The sequence below is a fragment of the Castor canadensis genome, chromosome 2 (genome assembly GCF_047511655.1).
Source record: "Castor canadensis chromosome 2, mCasCan1.hap1v2, whole genome shotgun sequence".
Classification (NCBI taxonomy): Eukaryota; Metazoa; Chordata; class Mammalia; order Rodentia; family Castoridae; genus Castor; species Castor canadensis.
The window spans coordinates 11,584,941-11,597,684 of record NC_133387.1 but is presented as its reverse complement, the minus strand read 5'-3'; the positions used below and the strand labels follow the sequence as shown (position 1 = coordinate 11,597,684).

Sequence of the window (12,744 nt, the reverse complement as noted above, 5' to 3'; positions counted from 1 at the left end):
TTCAGGAATGGTGTTACAATATTACAATAATGGGTTGATTATGACAATCATTTTTCACAAGAAGAGTACAGATTATGCTACATTAATGATCTTGAGACAACACTGGTGTGATGACATTCAAGATTAAGGACTCTGGTACAAGTATGAAAAATTATATTCACACTGAAATTAAAATGAAAGTGCTTCTAAAAATCTTCGAAGTTCATTAAGCAGACCTCACAAGTTTACTTATGTGGAAGGAAATACTAAAATTAATATTGAACTTCAGATAACATTTTATATTCTAAGTAAAACCAGGACAGTTGTCCTATAATATTTCTTTATTGCCCCATTTTCCCCCATGTGAACAGCAGCAGAAAGGGCTACCCCTGCATAAACAGGCGCCTTGAATTATCTTTCAAACATAATGAAGTGAATTTATAAGTTCTTTGCCTTCTCTATAACAGACACCTGACCACGTGAAAAATGCTGAAACACATTTATAAATATAAAGCCACAAAAGTGCCAGTTTGTTGGTACTAGTGAACTTAAATGGCTAAAGAAAACATATATTTGAAATGACACCCTCTTCTCCAATGTCAGACAGAGGCAAAGGTATGTTAAAATCAGACATGAGAAGACATTGGAATTCTTAATTCAGAATAAAACAACTCTTGGACTCTGACAAACAGCTGAGTAAGGGAAAGTTAAATATAATCTGGTATATAAAGTTGCCATTCAAAGAGTTTTCAAGGATACAAAACACTCATACTGCCTCTTAAATTATTCTAAGAACCATTCTCAGTAGATTTAAAGGATCTTCTTTTATCTCAAGGTCTCTTTAAATGTGTCAGGCTCAACCTGTTCTTCATCCATTTATGACTGTACTACAATGTAGTGACCAATGAACAAATTAACTTCTCATCATTCAGAAATATATTACGCTCTAAAAGACGTGTATGTCATCTTTACAAGATTGTCGACATATACTTTCTCAACTCTAAAAGAACATTCAAATTTACTGTAATCACCATGCAAGGTTATAAAGAAGTGACTGATCTCAGGCCAACACTCCTAAAAAAGAAGACACGGGCATATGCCATGCCATACAGGAATATTGCCAGGCCTGGAGAAATGAGACTGTCACCACATAAAAATCATTGCATTGAAAGTGCCCTGTTTCATTCATGGTTGCTTCCACTACCTGTCACCCATCTTCTACATGGTGAGTGTTCAATAAAATGTTTACATAATACTTATAGAATATTATAAAAGAAAATAGAAATATATTCTACTAAATGTGCTAAATATAAAAAGCCACAAATTTTTGTAAAAGGTATACTGGCTTGGAAAATATAGCATCTTATTTCTAAATGTAGCATTTGTTCTTCTTTTTAAAATGCTAACAATAGAAACAATCACTCAAACAAAAGGAAATAATAGAAATAGCAACACAAGTGATGATTAAGAGAACATTGTCTCACTTCACAGAATCAACAATGAGCCACAGGAAAAACGACAACTGAACTGGACCAGAGAAATTAGCTAGTATTGCGACAACATTTTGTAGAGTAAAAAAATAAAAACAAGAAACCAAAACTGACTTGATTGCTGCTGGCCAACTATGACATAATTTGTAGCAATGGTTTACTGGAAACCCTGTCTTCACTCCCATGGACTAGGAACAAATTCTTGTATCTCTGATAGAAATATGTCTTACCACATCTCTAGAACTGGTTCTATGAGAATGATACTCAGAGGAAAAGACCATTTGACTCACACAAGGAAAACTGGAATAGCTTACTTATCACTTGCAACGTACACACAGAAAGTCTAGGTCAGGACAAGAGAGAGATTACTAGCGCTGAGGAACAGAGACTGTCTAAACCCAGAGTTCTATAAACTCCAGTTGAGGAATTTAGCAGCCATCCACTTGGAGTTTTCACAAATTTAAGTGATTCTAATCTCATCATGGATAATTAGTAGTATAAATGGTTCCAATAACTATCACAGGGAAGATTTCAACACTTAGGAAGGAGCCCTGAAAAATGAAACACTTGACAAAGTATGATAATAGTCATATGGCAAACCAAAGATGTTTCTCCTGGATCCTGAGTGTCAGGGTAACATCAATATCTAAGAAAGGATCTAAAGACCTAAGAAGCTAATGATGAGAAACTTCTAAGATCCTACAGATAAGGAGTAACACAGAAATCTGTATGGTACCAAGCAATGATCACCTACATAGAATATACTGATTCTTAAAATTATAAATTACATACAATAAAACCTAATATCCTGGAATCAGAAACCAGGAGCACTGAAAATTTTCACTGATTTCAAGTTTTCTTTAAAAATAAAAATAAGCAGCCCCCCAAACCTCACATTTACTATCCAAGGATTCAGAAGAAAATAATCCATGAAGTTTGGCCAATTTCGAGTACATGAATTTCTAATAATGGCTTGTAATATTAGTTTCCTAATAGAAACGTACATATTTTATCTCACAAAATACAGGAACCATCCAAAGCACAAGCAACAAAACTAAAATTATCTTAAATTCCAATGTCTGGATAGAAAATTTTATCTACTGAATTTTTTATTTTTCTTAGTTGCATAAAATGCATGTTGCCAGGACACAAAGTGTTATTTTATTAGCCAGCAGGTGGCTCCAATTTCATATTATACAATTTTGCATATAGTTTCTGTCATTACATAAACAGGTATTTAAATATCCCATTTCTAATACTGTTTGTTTTATTAACATGCCACTTTTTAAAGGTGGATTATGATTCTTAATGTTATGCTTTACTAATCTTTGTTTATAATAAATTTGAAAGATTTGGATTAATGACACAAATTTAATAATGTATCAGTATCAAGATGATTCGTATTTTTTCTTAAATAAAAATAATCTTTTGAAGATGGGGAACCACAATGCCCACCTCATTCTGTCTACAACATACAAGTAGAAAAGGAAAAGCAGGAAGAAATGAACTAATTACAGTTCTTTTAAAAATTGTGTCCTGGGGCTGATGGAGTGGCTCAAGTGGTAGAGCACCTGTCTAGGAAGAGCGAGGCCCTCAGATCAAACCCCAGTGCCACCAAAAATAAAATAAAAATAAAAATTACGTTCCAGTGGGTGGAACTGACCACAGTCTCCCTTATCATGTATCCCCTACCCTATACAAGAAAAGCCAAAAAAGCTATGTCAGTTGTATTATAAGGCACCAGTGGCCCACTGTGCCTTGTAATAAAATCAACTATAAAACTTAAAAAAATCAACTGTGTTTTAGGAGCTTACTATATGGTCACGGCTTTGTTAAATAATACTGTGTAGAGGAGAGTTTTTTGGGGGTATAGATCATTTGTAGAGCACCTGTCTAACATGCATGAAGTTTTGGGTTCCAAACACTCTAAAAAAAGAAAAAGAAAAAGAATAATGTATACAGAAGAAGTAGGGATACACCAGATATTCCAACTGAAAATAAAAATATGAACATAATAAATACTAAGATATAAAATATAAATATATTTTTTAACAGAGAAAAGCAGACAGACAAGAGATCAGAAGACAACAATTCTGAACAATCCCTTACAGAAAGTATCTCAGGTTTATTCATATTTTATAATCCATATATGTTTTTATACATATAATTAACTTTCAAGCAAAAAATCATTAAAATTGACTACATTATTGACAATTAGTCTTAAAACATAACTTTCTACATATTCTTGGAAAAAGTAACAAAGATTTACAGGGAAAGAAAAGGAACAACTGCCATCTATCTAATTGACAATATTATTCACAGAATTTGAGAAGATTATTAAGCTGATTCAAAAGAATAAGGGACCAGGAGAGGCAAAAGCAATTTCACAGAACAAAAGGGCCGAACTTTCCCTTTGGGATATTCAGACTTACAGCAATTAACAAGCATAGTACTGGTAGAAGGAAGCCCCGGAAGATGAGTATCCCAAGGGCAGTGGTACCTGCCTGTGTTAGGCACAGGTGTCTGGTAAGAACCAGTCAATGACACCCAGTAAAAACTGAACGAGGGGGACAGAGGGAAGCGGAGGGGACGGGGTGGGGCAGGGGGGAGAAATGGCCCCAAAAATGTATGCACATATGAATAAATGAATAAAGAAAAAAACTCAGTGTGTAGTCATTGAATAAGCTGAGCAGAACTCAGAAGGCAGAAACAGACATACACGTGCATATCTGGAAACTTAGTAGCAAAATCTAAACCATTCCTAGGAAGATAGGATGGCAAATGATGAGGCCTTGGGGTAGGTAATTTCTTAAATAACATGGACAAAAAACTGAAAATTCACTCAGAAAATGAAAGGAAATATTTTCCATGCATCTAACTAAAAAAGGATTACTTCCCAGAACACATAAAGAACTACAAAATTACAAAGCATAATTAGAAGAAAAATGGGCAAATAATTTTAATAGTTATGGTAGAATACACCTAAAAAAGCCAATTATCACAAAGGAGATGTTCATGTGATACTGCTAATCAGAAAAATATAAATAAAGATCCCATACATATACATTTCATACACCAAGTATTAACAACAAATATGGTAGCAAACTCAACTATTGAAACATTCTGATGGTAAAAATGAATCAACAAGAAAAAACATGCCAACTGGGAACCAACGGCTCATTCCTATAATTCCAGCTACTTGGGAGATTGAGATAGGCAGGACTATGGTTTGAGGCCAGCCCAAGAAAATAGTTTGAAAGGCCTGATCTCCAAAAGTAACCAGAGCAAAATGGACTGGAGGTGTGGCTCGAGTGGTAGAGCCTGCTTTATAAAAAGCTGTAGTATTAGCATATAACCAATGCATATCCTCCCATGTAACTGAAGTAATTTCTATATTATTTATAGTACTTCAGGACAAAGAAAAAAGTCTGCACATGTTCTTCATTCATGAAATTTTTTTCTGAATTATTTTCAATCCATGGTTGGTTAAATCCCCAGATGCAGAACCCATGGATATTACAGCTGATTGTACATATCACATGTTTAAAACATGTTAATAATTTCTATATATAATTTAGTAAAACTAAAGTTAAAGTACATATAAATGTAAAATGATAAAAATTTTCGAATTTAAGCATGAGACAGGGCTACAGGAATCCTGAACTGTACAGGTAATACTTCTTAAGTTGAATGACAGATACATAAGAATGTTTTATTATTTTTATGCTTTTGTACATCTTAATCATTTCATAACATTTTTAATAACCTAGCATTTATTACTACAGAATGACTAATTTATTTATGTAGCCCCAGTGCCTATAACAGTGATTAATGCACAGTAAGTATACATTAAACATTTAATGGACAATCAAATCAAGTCCCTACTAACAAACCTGTAGTGACAAGAAAGTTAAAAGTAGCCCATTTAATATCTGAATAATTCTATTAAAATTCCTTCAAATTCTCCTATCAAGTTGAAGTATATCTCCGTTTATTGTCTTATAATTGGACTCAGTTGCTCTTTGTGAGATCACCTAGAAGAGGTCAGATGTATATTTTAGATAAGAATACTTGCCAATTTTCTCAGATCCATTCATCTTATCCTGATAATTAGCACATGTGGGATACAGACTTATATCAAGTAAAATTCCTTTCAGCTTCAGGAAGTGCTCACAAATATGATAAACAGATGCTCCCCAGATGAAGCCACATCTCAGCACAACATGACTAGGACAGGGGAGAGCACAGCCCTTTACCAGCCCAGAGTATGGGAATAACTTCCCAGTAGTTCACACTCACAGCAGGGTAAGTATTACAGGACTCCCAGTGGATGACTGAAACCACGATGCCAAGCACAATTTATACTGCTTTGGTACAGATACTTACATACAATAAAGTTTTAATTTATAACTAACCAAGAGATTACAATATCCAACAATAAAATAAGAGTATAACAATATGCTGGAATAAAAGTTGTATGAATATGGTCTCTTTCTCAATATCTTATCTAGATTTGCCATTCTTGTGAAAGTATGAGATGACACAATAAAATGATAAAATGATGTAAGGTGAATATTGCAGGCCTGTGACATGGGATTAGGTTACTACACAATAACAAGGGTTATTGGAACCCTATATCTCAACAGCTGATCTGATAACTGAGACAGCAACTAAGCCACTGACTGGCAGGGAACATGCACTGCACGGACACACTGCAGAAAGCAATGATTCATGCCCCGGACAAACAGAGACAGATGGTATAAGACTTTAGTATGCTACTCAGAATGGTACAAAATTTTAAACTTATTAATTATTTCTGAAGTTTTTCATTTAAGATTTTTGATCTCCAATTGACTTTGATTAACTAAAGATACAGAAAATGAAACTACAGAGAAGGAGAGCTACTGTATTCAACAAGGCACATTGTTAACAATAACAAAAAATAGATGAAATGAACATATATCTAAAAAACAACATTCTGCAAAAGCAAGGCATTTTATTAAGAAAATGCCATAAAGCACTAAGTGTTATAAATTGTTTCAAATATCAGAGTGTAATTTCTGAAATAAGAAAATCACTCAAGATGATTTATGACCAAATGACAACTTATATATACCACATGACTACTTTCCTATATTTTGAAAATTAAAATAGCATTGCTTCTAGTTTCATCAACAAAGCAGTTATCCTCAGAACTGCTACATAAGAAATAATCATATGCCAAAAAATGCAAAGAAACTTACATGTTATCCAGTAAATAATGAAGTTTCAGAGAATAGATAAATCTTGCTATGAAAGTGATAATCTAAGATACACTGGAACTTAAAGAAAAATAAGAATTCAGAAAATGTCAACAATAATAACTATGAATATTTCATGAAGGCTCTACACTAGGAGATCATTCATAAAATTATATCATATATATATATATATATATATATATATACCTACAAGCCATGAGGTGTGAAGCACTAAAGAAATGTAAATTAGGAAAACCTCAACAAAACTATTTACTAAGAGAAAATGTTAGTTATCTAATATTTACTAAATTAGTAACTTAATAAATATATGAGAAAAATATGAAAATTAAAAGAAAGGCTAGAAGTAACTGGTAATAAAGAACTTAGAAAAAATGCATTGCTAACTTACTAAATGAAGAATCTCTCAAAGAAAGAGCAACATCAAGAGGTGTTCAGGGCTTCTCCACCTCTAGAGTCTCATGGAATAGAATTCCACCACTAATAATACCACCATCACCATACTATCATCACCACCACCATCCTCACCTCCACTACCATCATCACCATCACCACCACTACAAACTCCACTACCATCATCACTATCACCACCATCACTATCACCACCACCACCATCACCTCCACTACCATCATCACCATCACCACCACCATCATCACCTCCACTACCATCATCACCATCACCACCACCATCATCACCTCCACTACCATCATCACCATCACCACCACTACAAACTCCACTACCACCATCACCTCCACTACCATCATCACCATCACCAACACCACCATCACCTCCACTACCATCATCACCATCACCACCACCATCATCACCTCCACTACCATCATCACCATCACCATCAACAAGTCCACTACCACCATCACCATCACCGCCACCAACATAACCTCCACTACCATCATCACCATCATCACCACCACCATCATCACCTCCACTACCATCATCACCATCACCACCACCATCACCTCCACTACCATCACCATCACCACCACCATCATCACCTCCACTACCATCACCATCACCACCACCATCATCACCTCCACTACTATCATCACTATCACCACCACCACTATCAACAACCCCACTACCATCATCACCATCACCGCCACCAACATAACCTCCACTACCATCATCACCATCATCACTACCACCATCATCACCTCCGCTACCATCATCACCACCACCACCACCACTATCAACAACTCCACTACCATCGTCACAACTGTGGCAGTATAAAAAAGACATGAAGCACCCGCTGCTGTGCACGGCTGCTGCATGCTTGCACTGTAAACACAAAACCCAAACAACTATGAACTTTAACAACCTTGAACTATGCTCCTCCTTCGCAGAAACTGCAGAATCCTAATACTGCCAGAAGCACTCTCAAATATGCTATATATCCTCAATTTAAGCTCTTGTAGTATTTACCAAAAATACATATGAAACTATCATTTCCCATTTGTTTTCTACTATTTTAGTTTTTGACAAAAAACCAAATTATCCAAATTTACCTTATTTATAGTAACTCAGCCTCATAGGTACTTTCTGTGAAATATGGCAAAGATACTGTTTATATAAAAAAGTTGGTGTTAGGCTGAGTATGGTAGTGTATGTTATAATCCCAGCACTTAGGAAACAGAGGCAGAGCATTCTGAGTTGGAGGTGAGCTTTGGCTTCACAGTGAGACGTGGATTAGTCTGGGCTACATAGCAAGACCCTATCTCAAAAAAAAAAGTTATTGATCTAAAACAGGACATACGCAAAGCTCTTCACAACTTCCCTCCCTAATTGAGTCTTGGTTAATATTCCAAATTTAATGAGGTATACCCTAACCACTCCATTTAATCATGTGATTTCATGTGCCTCCCTCTGCCGATGGGGGTAGGTCTGATTTTGGTGCTCCAAACTGCCTTTACCCTACCTCCTTAAATGTTTGTTTTTTTTCCACAGGCCTTTCACCAGATGACACATTATTTGTGGTCCTATCACACCAGGATGTAAATTCTATAGAGGAACAGGGAGTTCTCAGTTCTGTTCACTGTTGTGCCCTCAGCACACTATAAACAGCATATAGTAAGCACCCACTGCATTTGTAAGAGAGCTTTTTTTATCATTCTGTGTATCTGAACAGCAGAGTGCAAGCTGCACCTAGGAGGGAAAATTTTATTTTCAATGATAAAAGGAACATTTTGCTCTTTCTTAAAATTATTTGCTCCTTAAGTTTTGACATACAACTACAAAATGTAGTAATTGATTCTTTTCAATCAGACTGGCACCTCAATCTTGTGGTAGGCATAATTAATCAATAGAAGACTTTACAATTCAAAAGAAAGTTAAACAAGCTGTTTAGTTAACATTCTTGCAACAACTATAAATCTAACCAATAAAATGAACTTTCTCAAATATAAAATGTAGTAGGTCATATCTGACTATCATACTGTTTGGATGGTACTTTTCATTCCTTTGTGTGTTAACACGAAACTACTAGAATTGACCAGTTACCCCTTACCTACGCCATAAATGTCCTCAGGTGCAAGCCAGTCTTATACCAGTGCTAAAACCATATAGACAAAATAAATGCAAACTTGAAATGGATAATTTGTCATGGTACTATATGATGTTAGCCTTTTTATTTCTTCCATGTGATTCAACATTTGCTAAACCTTTGCTAAAACAAGTTTAGTTAAAAAAATTAAAAATATAAAAGATACTGCTTTCCCAGCATTATTCTACCTGTTTGTCCTTTGGGTTTTTACTTCCTCTGTCATGAGGTTGAAGCAAACAGTGGATGAAAGAGTAAGAACAGAGCATCAGGGACCTGGAGATTGTTTCAGCAGTCCAGCTGAGCCTTGCCACAAGCCAAACCCACCTCTGTCATTATCAGTTCTATGACACAATAAATAATCTTCTGTTTTGTGTTGTTTCATCCAATTTTTTTCTATTTCTTGAAATATGAAAAATTCTTACTGTCACACTTCCCACAGATAAAGAAAATATTCATTTATATGCCTTCAGAATAATATACCTCCTAGGCATGACGGTGCACACATAATCTTTGCACTCAGGAGGCAGACGAGGTTCAAGGCCAGCCTAGAGCTACATACAGAGTTGCAAGCCAGCCTGGGCTGCTAAGTGAGACCTTGACTCAAATATATATACATATGAGAGGATTCCAAGATGGCAGCTAGAGGAAGGAAGCAGAAAGCATGCCTCCTATAGTGAAATCTTGGAGAGACGCTGGAGACACACCTTACAGGCAAAACAACCGAGAACAGGCAAAACTTTGACCCCTCCACACCTCCAGCCAGCGCAGAGCATCTCCCCTTCATGTTAAATGGAGAAACCATGAGGGCCCCCGGGCCGCCAGTCAGCCGGGCCCAGACGGCTTAGGAAGACGTGGACAAGTTTTGTTCTACTTTATACGTCCCCTCTGATGAGACAACTACAGAAAAACATCTGAGGCACCATTTCCAGGATTGGAGACTGAGATGGACACCAAAATTATTAAGACTGAAACTTCATTGCATTTGAACTTGGAGGTTTTTTCTTTAATTTTCTACTTTTCATTTTGTTTTATTTTATTTCCATATATATTTCATTTACTTATTTTTTATTTTTATTCTTATCTTTATTCTTTTTATTTTTTATTTTCAATCCTCTCTCTGTCTCTATAATGGCTGTTCAGTTTACTGTTGATTAGTACACTAATGCTCCCTGTTTATACCTTTGAAACTTTTTTGTTTGATTCCTTGTTTTGTTTTTTCCTACTTGTCTACTTGTTTTTCCTTTTTTCTTTAACTTCTTGCTTTCCATCTCCTCTCACCCTTCCACTCTAAATATTACCACTGTTATTATTACAAGCTAGAAAATAGTTAATTGCACACAGTACAGGGACTGTAACACCACCAAAGATAATGATGGGAAGACAGAAAAAACATGGAAACCAGTTTCTCCACAGCAAAAAATTAGTACAGGAATCACAGGGGAATTAAGAAAATAGATACTCAGATCCAGACTCCAACAAAATGAAGATAAACTATGCAAAGAACCCAACGAAGCCCACAACAATAATTTAAAAGAAGACATACTACAGGTACTCAATGAAAATTTTATAGAGATGATACTGGATAGGGTCAACTAAAATGTACAGGAGACACTCAAGAAATTCCAAGAAAACAAAAATAGAGAATTTGAAAAAGCAAAAGAAGAAATAAAGGAAACCATAGAAGCACTGTATAAACACCAAAGTGAAACAGAAAACAAGATGAATAAACAGATAAATGAACTCAGGACAAAAAATAGACAACATTAAAGAGGAAACACCCAGGATATGGAAAACCTCAGAAAAAAGCACAAAACAGAACTGCAAAACAAAACGGAAGGCCAATCCAGCAGAACAGAACAAACAGAGGACAGAATCTCAGAACTCGAAGATGAAATGGTAATTAAAGGAAAAACCAAAGAACTATTAATTAAATAACTCAAGACCTGTGAAAAGAAAATGCAAGAACTCACCGACTCCATCAAAAGACCAAACTTGAGAATCATGCTCATCGAAGGAGAAGAGGTGCAAACAAAGGGAATGCGTAATATATTCAACAAAATAATAACAGAAAATTTGCCAAATCTAGAGAAAGATATTCCCATACAGATGCAAGAGGCCTCCAGGACACCAAACAGACCAGATCAAAATAGAACTACCCCACGACATATCATCATTAAAACAACAAGTTCAGAAACTGGGGAAAGAATATTGAAGGCTATAAGAGAGAAAAAACAAATTACATACAAAGGTAAAACCATCAAAATCACAGCAGACTTCTCAACAGAAATATTAAAAGCAAGAAGAGTGTGGGGTGAGATCTTCCGGGCTGAAATGAAAATAACTTAAACCCCAGGATACTCTACCCAGCAAAAGTATCATTCAAAATACATGGAGCAATAAAAGTCTTTCATGATAAACACAAACTAAAACAGTATGTGACCACAAAGCCACCACTACAAAGGATTCTTCAAGGGATTCTGCACGCAGAAAGTGAAACCCAACTTAACCATGAAAAGACAGGCAACACCAAACCACAGGAAAAGAAAAAGCAAGACAGTAGAGAGTAACCTCAACTTAGGTACACAAAATCAAACCTTCAAACAACTAAGACAACTAAATGACAGGAATCACCACACACCTATCAGTACTAACACTTAATGTTAACGGACTTAATTCACCCATCAAAAGGCACCGCTTGACGAAATGGATTAAAAAGGAAGATCCAACAACTTGTTGCTTACAGGAGACCCATCTCACTGACAGAAATAAGCATAGGCTTAGGATGAAAGGCTGGAAGAAGATTTACCAAGCCAATGGCCCCTGAAAACAAGCAGGAGTAGCAACACTTATCTCTGATAAAGTAGACTTCAAACCTACATTGATCAAATAGATAAAGAAGGACATTCCATAGTAATAAAAGGGGAAACAGACCAAAATGAAATAATAATCATCAACCTGTATGCACCCAATGTCAACGCACCCAATTTCATCAAACATACCCTAAAAGAACTAAAAGCATATATTAATGCCAACACAGTGGTTGTGGGAGACTTTAACACCCCATTACCATGAATAGACAGGTCATCCAAACAAAAAATCAATAAAGAAATCAAAGATCTAAAATATACAATAGATCAAATGGACCTAGTTGATGTCTACAGAACATTTCATCCAACTTCTACACAATATATATTCTTCTCAGCAGCCCACGGAACCTTCTCCAAAATAGATCACATCCTAGGGCACAAAGCAAGCCTCAGCAAATATAAGAAAATAGAAATTATACCATGCATATTATCTGATCACAATGCAGTAAAAGTAGAACTCAACAACAAAAGTAAAGACAAAAAAACATGCAAATAGCTGGAAACGAAATAACTCATTACTTAATGAACAATGGATCATTGATGAAATAAAAGAGGAACTTAAAAAGTCCCTGGAAGTCGATGAAAATGAAAA

General features: G+C 35.5%; 1 protein-coding gene across 8 annotated transcripts in view; it reads right to left on the bottom strand.

The window, feature by feature from the left end:
• Tpk1 (thiamin pyrophosphokinase 1) overlaps window positions 1-12,744 on the bottom strand; it is a 300,962-nt gene that overhangs the window by 130,710 nt on the left and 157,508 nt on the right. The gene's annotated exons all lie outside the window — the stretch shown is intronic.